Source organism: Sinocyclocheilus anshuiensis, unplaced genomic scaffold (genome assembly GCF_001515605.1).
Source record: "Sinocyclocheilus anshuiensis isolate Anshui unplaced genomic scaffold, SAMN03320099.WGS_v1.1 scaffold2046, whole genome shotgun sequence".
NCBI classification, from domain to species: domain Eukaryota; kingdom Metazoa; phylum Chordata; class Actinopteri; order Cypriniformes; family Cyprinidae; genus Sinocyclocheilus; species Sinocyclocheilus anshuiensis.
This window is the reverse complement of record NW_015542491.1, coordinates 172,002-182,100: the sequence shown is the minus strand read 5'-3', so window position 1 is coordinate 182,100 and position 10,099 is coordinate 172,002.

Sequence of the window (10,099 nt, the reverse complement as noted above, 5' to 3'; positions counted from 1 at the left end):
TTTTCATTATCTGTAAGCCATAATCATCAAAATTTCAAGAAATAAAGGCTTGAAATATTTCACTCTATGTGTAATGAATCTATATAATATATGGGTTTCACTTTCTGAAATGAGTGACAAAAAATATTGACCTTTTTCATGATATTCTAATTTTTTTAGATGTACCTGTATATAGCAATATAGCCTATTAAGCCTAATAAAAACCTTACAAAAATCCCATTTTGTATTTTTTTGTTAATATTTCATAATAAAATAATTTAATCGATTTCCACTTCCCACAGCTCTTCACGGTCAACATGGACTACTCTAAACTGAAGAAGGACAGGCCTGACTTCTGAGCAGAGCCCAGTGAATCAACTGGGTGTGTTAAACCCTGCACTTCCTGCCCTGGAAGTCTATTCAACACGTCATCAGATACCAGATCTTACCTGTGAATGTGAATCCCCATTTTAAATAATTAAAGAAACTAAAAGGGAGCAGAGCACATACACAAGCTGTATAATCTGAATGTCTATCTTTTGTCAGGAACAATATTTTTACAGATACAAATATTGACACCTCAATGGAAAGGCATCATCAAACCTGGAACAAAATCATCTGTGATGATCTTCCTGTTATCCAAAATAACACAGACAGCAATAATAGAAGTGTTTTGTGTGTGTGAAGCATCCACTGCTGTATCCACTTAAATACATATTTAAGGATATAAACACTTTACAGAAGACTTAAAAAAGTAATAACAATCAGTGATGCCTGTGAAGTTTAAGGGAGACCATCTTGCTGTCAGATAATCGTAATTTCGGTAACGAAATGTTCGTGGAAGGCTTATTTGGTTTCATCAATGGTAATTAAGACGAGAGGAAAAATAAAAATCATGACAAAAATGAAATATTTTTAATTTGAATATAACAAAAATACGACGAGGAAAAAATGACGCCGCAATATATTATTAATGCACTGGTAATGGTTTCAGAAGAAGACAAAAATGTAAAAATAATATAGTTGTCTTAAATTCAGTCATATTTTGTCGCGGACTGCCACTGTCATGAAGACACTGGGCAGTTATGTAACGCGTTTTACGTAGCTAATTCAACCAGTCTAAAATTAATAACAGTCTCTAAATGAAGAAGAATTCACCACGCAGTCATTTCTGAAAAGTAAATAATTAAACATACGGAATTATGATCAGTAGAAGGCTATTACAAGAGCTCAGTTTTTTAATTGTAGGATTTGTGTCATTACGGACTGCTTATCTATGTTACAGACTTATTAAAACATATTTATATTTTAAAAATGTTAAAAAATGTCGTATAGCCTATTTAATTAATACACAATTTATATAATTAAAAAAATGTAGTATGCATATAAGATTCAAGTGAATTTATTGGCATAGCAAAACATGTATAATTATATAAATCATGTATAAATATATGAAGGTGTGCATAAATTTAAAGGTGTGTGTGTGTACAGTGGAGATCAAAATTAGAGAACAACCTATAATTTCCTAAATTTCAAGGTCACGCTATATTTAGTCCTATTTGAAGTTATCCTATCATTCTACAGATTTGCAATGGGGGTTTATGTAGGGTTGGGTATCGTTTGGGGTTTTTTCGATACCGGTGCCAAATCAATACTTTTAAAAACGGTTCCGGTGCCTAAACGGTGCCTGAACCTATACTTATAAAAAAAATAATAATAATTCCCCCAAAAAATGATGGATTGGCGGGGTTCGTGGGCGGGGCTCCATCAGAGCAAGTGTAATTACTGCATTCACGCGCTCCTCGGATGCTCTCATTTCCCGAGTTGCGCTTTTAAGTCGGAATGCGAAAACAACATAGACACGGGCCAAAGATGTGTTGGGCTTGTATTATTAGAGGAAATGAGGCACCGAAATCTGCGTTCGAATTCGGTTCTAGTACATAGGCCTACCGGTTACACAGTTCCCAATATGGGACTTCCCATATTGGGAAGTCGTGGCCTAATGGTTAGAGGGTTCTGGGTTCGAGTCTCGTAGATTGTAGGTGGGGGGAGTGAATGGACAGCGCTCTCTCCCACCTTCAATACCACGACTGAGGTGCCCTTGAGCAAGGCACCGAACCCCCAACTGCTCCCTGGGTGCCGCAGCAAAAAAATGGCTGCCCACTGCTCTGGGTGTGTGTTCGCTGCTCTGTGTGCACTTTGGATGGGTTAAATGCAGAGCACTAATTCCGAGTATGGGTCACCATACTTGGCCACATGTCACGTCACTTTCACTTCACTTTCACTTTCATAGGTACCAGTGCTGGTGCTTAAACCCTAGGTTTAAGTCTGGGCTCTGACTGGACGCAAGGACATTCACCTTTTTCTCCTTTGACCACTGTGTGGTCAGTTTTGCTGTGTGCTTTGGGTCATTGTCATGTTGGAAGGTAAACCTTCACATTAACAACTTTCTGGCAGAGGGCAGCAAATTTTCCTCAAGATTTTGACGGTATTTTGCCATATTTCCTATGGCAAAATACATCCATATTTCCTTCTATCCTGACAAGTGCTCCAGTCCCTGCTGCAGAGAAACACCCCATAACAGGATATTACCACCTTCATGCTTTACTGTAGGAATGCTGTTATTTGGATGGTGAGCTCTATTGGATTTCCACAAGATAAGGCCAAATAATTCAGTTTTTGACTCATCTGACCATAACACATTTTTCTATGTGGCCTCAGAATCTTCCAGGTGCGTTTTGGAAAAGCTCAGTCTGACTGCATGTGGCCTTTCTTGAGGAGTGGCTTTTTTCTTGCAACCCTCCCATACAAGCCACATTTGTGGAGAATATGCACACAATGCACAATGACCACTTTTTGTCATAAATTCCTGCAACTGCTTCAGAGTTGCAGTCAGCCTCTTGATAGCCTCTCTGACCAGTTTCCTCCTGGATCTTTCAACCAGTTTGAAGCGACATCCTGATCCAGGGAGGGTCTGTGTTGTATCATATACCTTCCACTTCTTAATAATAGACTTCATTGTGCTTCTAGGCATAATTACCACAGCTGATCACAGTTAAAAGTCAAATGGCTTTGTGCGCCATTGAGAAGGTGATCAGCTACACCTGATTGAGTTTACAAGTCATTTTTAGGAGGCGGTGATCCTTTTTCCAACTCAGTGTGATTCTGTTTTTTTTTTTCGTACATGTTGATGTTATATCTTTCACTTGGATGTTATAAGTTGCACTGAGTAGATACAGCTGGATAAAACAAAAACTGTCTGTCTTCATTTCAGGCTGCAAAGCAACAAAATGTGATTATTTTACTGTAAAGGTTTTTGTTGAAATGTCTTGGTTATTTTGACCATAAGTGGTTTACCCACAACTAATATTCCTTCAAATTTTGAGCAATGAAGATTAACAATATTTCAGAAAAAATCAAGTATTTATAGATTGTTCTCTAATTTTGACCTCCACTGTGATCTTCTGCCAGGAACATCAGGCCAATCTGCTGCTGTCCAGAATCAGGTGGTTTGTCTTCGTCTGGCATCTCAGCTGAGACCTGTCCACTATGGGTGACCCTACCAGTAGTTGTACAGTACCAGTGGCGTAACTCTCAGCATCACTGATGCACATAAGCCCTCACAGCACGTCAAGCTACAAACCATGTGAGGGACCCTAACTTACCCTAACCCAACTGATTAAAACCAACCACAAATCAACCGACCACTCATAACTAACAACCAGGCATAACTCATAACTAACAACCTCGGACATTGGGAAGGACAGCAGCATTCTTTAGGTAGAGCTCTTCCAGACCATTGAGTCTTTTGAAAAGATGCAGCTGTAAGAGTGGTCCAACCTGATGACAGCTGCCAGCTGTTGAAAGCTCACAAGGGTCTCGAATGACCTCCACTAAGAATCTCCTCAGGTGTGTGGGAAGAACCCTGGTTCTTCTCGTGCTACGCTGCTCCATGCTGATGAATCAAAAAAAGCTTCACAAACCCAACAAATAACTGGACTCACCAAATTGTAGAACTGTGCAGAGTTTGTAGAATGTGTGATCAGAATTCAAGGATTCAGAAACAGATTTCAAATATCAACTCAAGCTGGTGTACTGATATAGAATGTTGAGATTCATTTGAATGTAAACAACACTTGAAGTCAATTAGAGCAGCATGAGTTCTATGTTACATGTACTATATACTTCTCTATCATCCTCATTTACATTTTCTATATTCCTCATCTTTGTATTTATATAGGGTGTCTGTGAAAGTCAGCATCACTATTCGGAACTCCTCTGTGTTAGTGAATCATGAGTGAATCTCTGTGTTAAATTAATCTTTTAAGTGAATGAAGCATTCTTGTAAAATAAACATGGAGAGCCTGGGAAGAAAAAAACACCTTGTAGGTTTCGACAAGATTTATATAGTGATTTTCAATCTTTAATACCATTTTACTACTCACTTAGTTTTAGTTTTAGATTTAGTAAATAATCCTTATTTATTTTTTAAGGTGTGTAGTTTGTGTTATTTTCGAGCTGTTTTCAATAGTTTGTGTTGGTCCTGATGAAGGAGACAACTCTATGTACCACCACGCTCTTCCTGTGGGCTTCTCCAGAATCCCTGCAACTCGCATAGGACAAGCATTTTGGAAAATTTTGTGCTTTATGTTTGTTTACTATTTTATGTTTGTTAAATAAGTACATATTTACATTTACATTTAGTCATTTAGCAGACGCTTTTATCCAAAGCGACTTACAAATGAGGACAATAGAAGCAATCAAAACCAACAAAAGGGCAATAATATGTATTATAATAATAATATGCTGTGACAAGTCTCGATTAGCCTAAGGCAGTACACATAACAAGGATTTTTTTTATATAATAAAAAGAAAAACAAGTAGATAGAATAGAAAAAGAATAGGGAACGGTAGTGTTAGAGGGTCTTTTTTTTAAATAAAAATAAAACAAGTCAAAAGAATAGAGATTTTTTTTAAAGAAGACAAGTAGTAAGAATACAAATAGAATAGAGAATGCAAGTGCTAGAGGGTTAAGTGTTTTTTTACTTTCTTTTTGTCTTAGAATTAGAATAAAGAGTGCTAGAGTTAGAAGGTCAAATGAAGATGGAAGAGATGTGTTTTTAGTCGTTTCTTGAAGATGGCTAAGGACTCATATATATATATATATATATATATATATATATATGAGTCCTTAGCCATCTTCAAGAAACGACTAAAAACACATCTCTTCCATCTTCATTTGACCTTCTAACTCTAGCACTCTTTATTCTAATTCTAAGACAAAAAGAAAGTAAAAAAACACTTAACCCTCTAGCACTTGCATTCTCTATTCTATTTGTATTCTTACTACTTGTCTTCTTTAACGTGCGTGCGCGTGTGTGTGTGTGTGTGTGTGGATCAGGTATACCCTACGTCCCCACAAAGATGGCAATATCCAAAATCCCTGTCCTTGTGGGGACATTTTTTGGTCCCCATGAGGAAGCAAGCTTTTAAATCATACAGATTTTTTTTTTATATATATAAAAATGGGATTGGTTGGGATAGGGCAGTTCGAACAGTATAAAGACCATTACGCCTATGGAATGTCCCCACAATTCACAAAAACAAACCTGTGTGTGTGTGTATGTGTGTGTGTAAGTAAGGCAAAACTATGCACTGTATTATTGATTAACACTCAAGGTGTAACAACACTGGCAGCAGCTGCTTTGCGCGCGCGCGCACTATTAACGCACACACACACACCTCTTTTTGACCAGGGAAAAAAAAAGCTGGACAGGAACTTTGAATAGGCAAATTGGGACATCATGCACACTCAATGTAGCTTATGACCTGAAACTTTATGATTTCACCTTCTTTAGTTTAGTTTAATTTGACACATACTATATTTTAGGCTTGTTTTCCACGCACTCTGGTTTACAGGTCTTTTTTTTATCAAGGCTTTACCCTGTTTTCATTTCCCACCTGTTGCTGGTGATCCCTATGAGGAAAGCTAACCTTGCTGGAAAACATTCTTCACTATCCAAAGCCACAACAAAAACAGCTCTATAGAAACAGCAGTACTGCTATAGAAACTCTCCACACACAGAGGCCTACTTTCAGACTCATACAGTTTTTAAATCATACAGAATTTTTTTTTATATATATAAAAATGGGATTGGTTGGGATAGGGCAGTTCGTACAGTATAAAGACCATTACGCCTATGGAATGTCCCTATAAAACATGGATAAACCAACGCGTGTGTGTGTGTGTGTGTGTGTGTGTGTGTGTGTGTGGTTTGTTCACGCATGACTAATCAAAACGGTGAAAAAGTTCATTCTGACAGACAGTCTATAGCCTTACAATAGATGGCGCCATTTCCTTACAAATGACTGTGGTGATTCGTTCAGCCAAAAAGACAATTTACTCACCCCACTGTTGATCCAACCATATGGCTTTCTTCAAAATGAGAAGAACATATTAGTAGGTCGGCGACCAGGGTTCCAGCTTCCCTTGAGAAGTCATAACTTACACTCCGTTTTATCAAACGGCCATAAAAAAATCTTAAATGCTTCTTAAAAACTTCTTAAAAGCATTATATTTTTATTATATTTTAGCATTATATAATTATAAGTATAATTTCAAGAGCTAATTAAGTTTAGCGACGGAAAAACAAGAGTCGCGATATCGCCTAATACGATTATTAATCATCAAAATGCGAGCGCTGCACGTTTCAAAGACAAAACGTTACAGGCTTGCGGGATGAGATGTTATATAGGCAGTTGTAGGCCTAATATATCTGCAGCCACGTGCCAGAACGGTTTGTCAGAGAGGGAGCCACCACCGAGGCCCCATTTTTTGGAATGTTTCAATAACCCAGGGACCATATATATAGCATAGAATGACGAGATATCACCTTATCTATGTTAACTAACTTCACAACACAATGACCTTTGAACTGTGATATTCTACTTTAATCATCTCAGTGTCCTGGAAGCATTTATCGACCTGCACCAATTATATTTCAATTCATGGAAATCAAATTTGTCAGGTAATTATTGTGAATTATTATAATTAAGGGGAAGTCGTGGGAAGTCAGGGAAGACGGGGAAGTCGTGGCCTAATGGTTAGAGAGTCGGACTCGTAACCCAAAGGTTGTGGGTTCGAGTCTCGTACCGGCAGGGATTGTAGGTGGGGGGAGTGAATGTACAGCGCTCTCTTCCACTTTCAATACCACGACTGAGGTGCCCTTGAGCAAGGTACAGAACCCCCAACTGCCCCCCGGGTGCCGCAGCAAAAAAAAAAAAATGGCTGCCCACTGCTCCGGGTGTGTGTTCACGGTGTGTGTGTGTTCACTGCTGTGTGTGTGCACTTTGGATGGGATAAATGCAGAGCACTAATTCCTAGTATGGGTAGCCATACTTGGCCACATGTCATGTCACACTAATTATTGTAATTATTGCAATGTGGGTCATGCAATACCACTTACTTTTGGAAGGGGGCGATATTTTGCAAGCTTACTGTCATTGTTGCTAATGAAAGTACATAAATATACAAAAGTATAGCTGTGTAACCCTATAATACTGAAATGTTAATGTTTCGTTATATCAGCGTTCAAATATACAGTAGACAAAATGGTAAAAATTGTTGTATTTGTAATAGTACACTTATTTCAGGAAGGCTTTTATAATGTGATGGATTAAAAAAAGTTAAAACGGTCTCTTGAGTAAAATGTAATGTCAAGACATATTTTTGCTTCTATACAGCAAAACTAGCTTACATGTAAACTATCAAAACTAAAGGAATGACTAATGTTTACAATACAAAGTTGTATTATGCTTCCGAACCCTGAGGTGTATTATTACATGCGTTTCTAACATGGGGGAGATTGCTTGAAAGGGTCTGGCGGTGTAAACTTACTCTATTAAGTTTCTCTCCATTGTTAAAAACATAAAGAGGACATAAAAGAGCTCCCCAAACATTCTTCTTTTTGAGCTGAGCGATGTCCTGATCTTTCCTGTTAGAAGCTGCTAACATGACAGAAATGGGTCTTAATCTCGGCCATGAAAACAGACATGACACTCTCATAACAGATCTATTACCCAAGAGTTCTGTAGAGTAGGTTTATAAGTGGGTGTGGGAACTTTGGGGTTTCTGTGAGGTTTGAAAGTGTTTCCACAAGGTGATGGCAGGAAACGGTCATTCAGGCACTCAATATTATCTGCGATTCGATGAACAAATATTTCTTTTCAACTTAATCCAGATATAAGCAAAGCTGCTAGTAATAATTTCACTAAAGCAATATGAATTTAAGTCACAAATTCTGGTAATACTGATCAGAACTTTAATGTTTTGCTACAGGTTGTATAGTTCTTATTCTCTGCTAGTTGACCTGGGAGATATTTTTCAATACTAGATTCTCATATACTATAGGCAGTCTCTCTTGTTTGGATAAAGAACCAGTTTTCATCTGTTGTAAAGCCACTAAGATTTCACCACAGCCCCATTCTGCTCCTGTAGGGAGCTGGTCAATGAGGTGATGATAAAAATGTGAAACCAATATTGGCCGGGAAGGAGGTCTAAAGGCTGGGATTATGTCCTGAGCTCTTTACGGAAGGAAAAACATGGTCAGGAATGATATGTTTGTGTAGAGGGTTCATTGCAGATGGTGTAATCTTTCAATAGCAAACATTTCGTTGCAAATGTCGACCTTCAAGCTTCACTAAGCATGAGGTAATGTGTTAAAAGGATATTTCCCATAAGGATGGCCCCAAAAATTCATACTAACTAGCTGGTGGATGTGCATGACCTTTGCTGCACTCTTTAAGGTGAATAGGGTAAATAATAATAATAATATTAATCACAGTACATTAAGACAATTGTTTTGTATTACAGGTTTTCTGAAAAGTTATGTGTCAATATGCAAATGAGGCATTATCTACTTAGATTCCTGTTCCTGTGGCTCAGTGGTATGCATTGCGGTAGCAGCGCAAAGGTCGTGGGTTCAGTTCCCAGGGAACACACATACTGGTAAAAAATGTATAGCCTGAATGCACTGTAAGTCTGCTAAATGCATTAATTTAATTTAAATTTAATTTTAAATATGCACTAATTTGCATACATTTCCTGAACAGAAATCTGAACATTGGATAAAGCCAGGTTCAAAAGGTTCATTTTGTTGACATATCCGAGTCAAATGTATATGCAGAGGGGTTTTTGGATTTCTCTTTTTATTAATTAATATCAGAAAACACTGTCGACAGCTAAAAACATTCATTCATAAATGTTATATAAATCAAAGGATATATGAACAAACCCTCTGTAAAAAGTTTCAGAATATAGATAGGACTAAGACTGTAAAATTTAGTTTATGTAAGTGCAACTGAAGATTTCTGGCTCAGTGCGTGAATTTTTATTTTTATTTTTTTTTGAGAAAAGGGTTTTAAAAGATATGTATATGTCTACAGACGCAAAAAGATAAAGTGTAATAAAATATGCACGTAAATGTGTATTTTGGATGTTTTCCTTCCACTAGTTAGGTTTGTTAAGGAAGTAAAATAGTCCAAAATCTAAAATTGACCAGTGTATGGGGAAAGAAAAATGGTTTTGCCTGTAGTATGTCTCCAACTTGCTCAGAGTTTTTTGTTGTTGTTGTTGTTGTTGTTGTTGTTATGAAATAGTGTCCGTATTACCTGAGAGATATCATTGAAATTTTTCTGAGAAAAAGTTTTGAGAAGTCACACTTGTCTGTGTGACAGACCAAAGCAGCATAACTAGCCTACTTAAAGCTATTTTAATACTGAATTAAAGGAATATTTTGGGCTCAATACAAGTTTGACTGCAATTTTAGTATTGTAATAAGCCTACTGTAAAGAAATAATTTTTGCCCATGTGGATGCTTAGTGGCAGTGCCATTTTTCTATGCATAAGATGCAATTATGTTCTTTCTATTATATTTTAAAATTAGTGCTAGTGACGTGAGTTTGGGAAGAGACATAAATGCTGCGTGTGGCATGGAAATTACATACTATACCTTTAAATAATGCGGTTCATCTCATTTAAATCTTCAGGCAGTTGGGTGTCAAAATGTTCTATTTAAAATAATCCAGTTGCCCATGGAAATTATCAGCCTGAAAGGTGCAT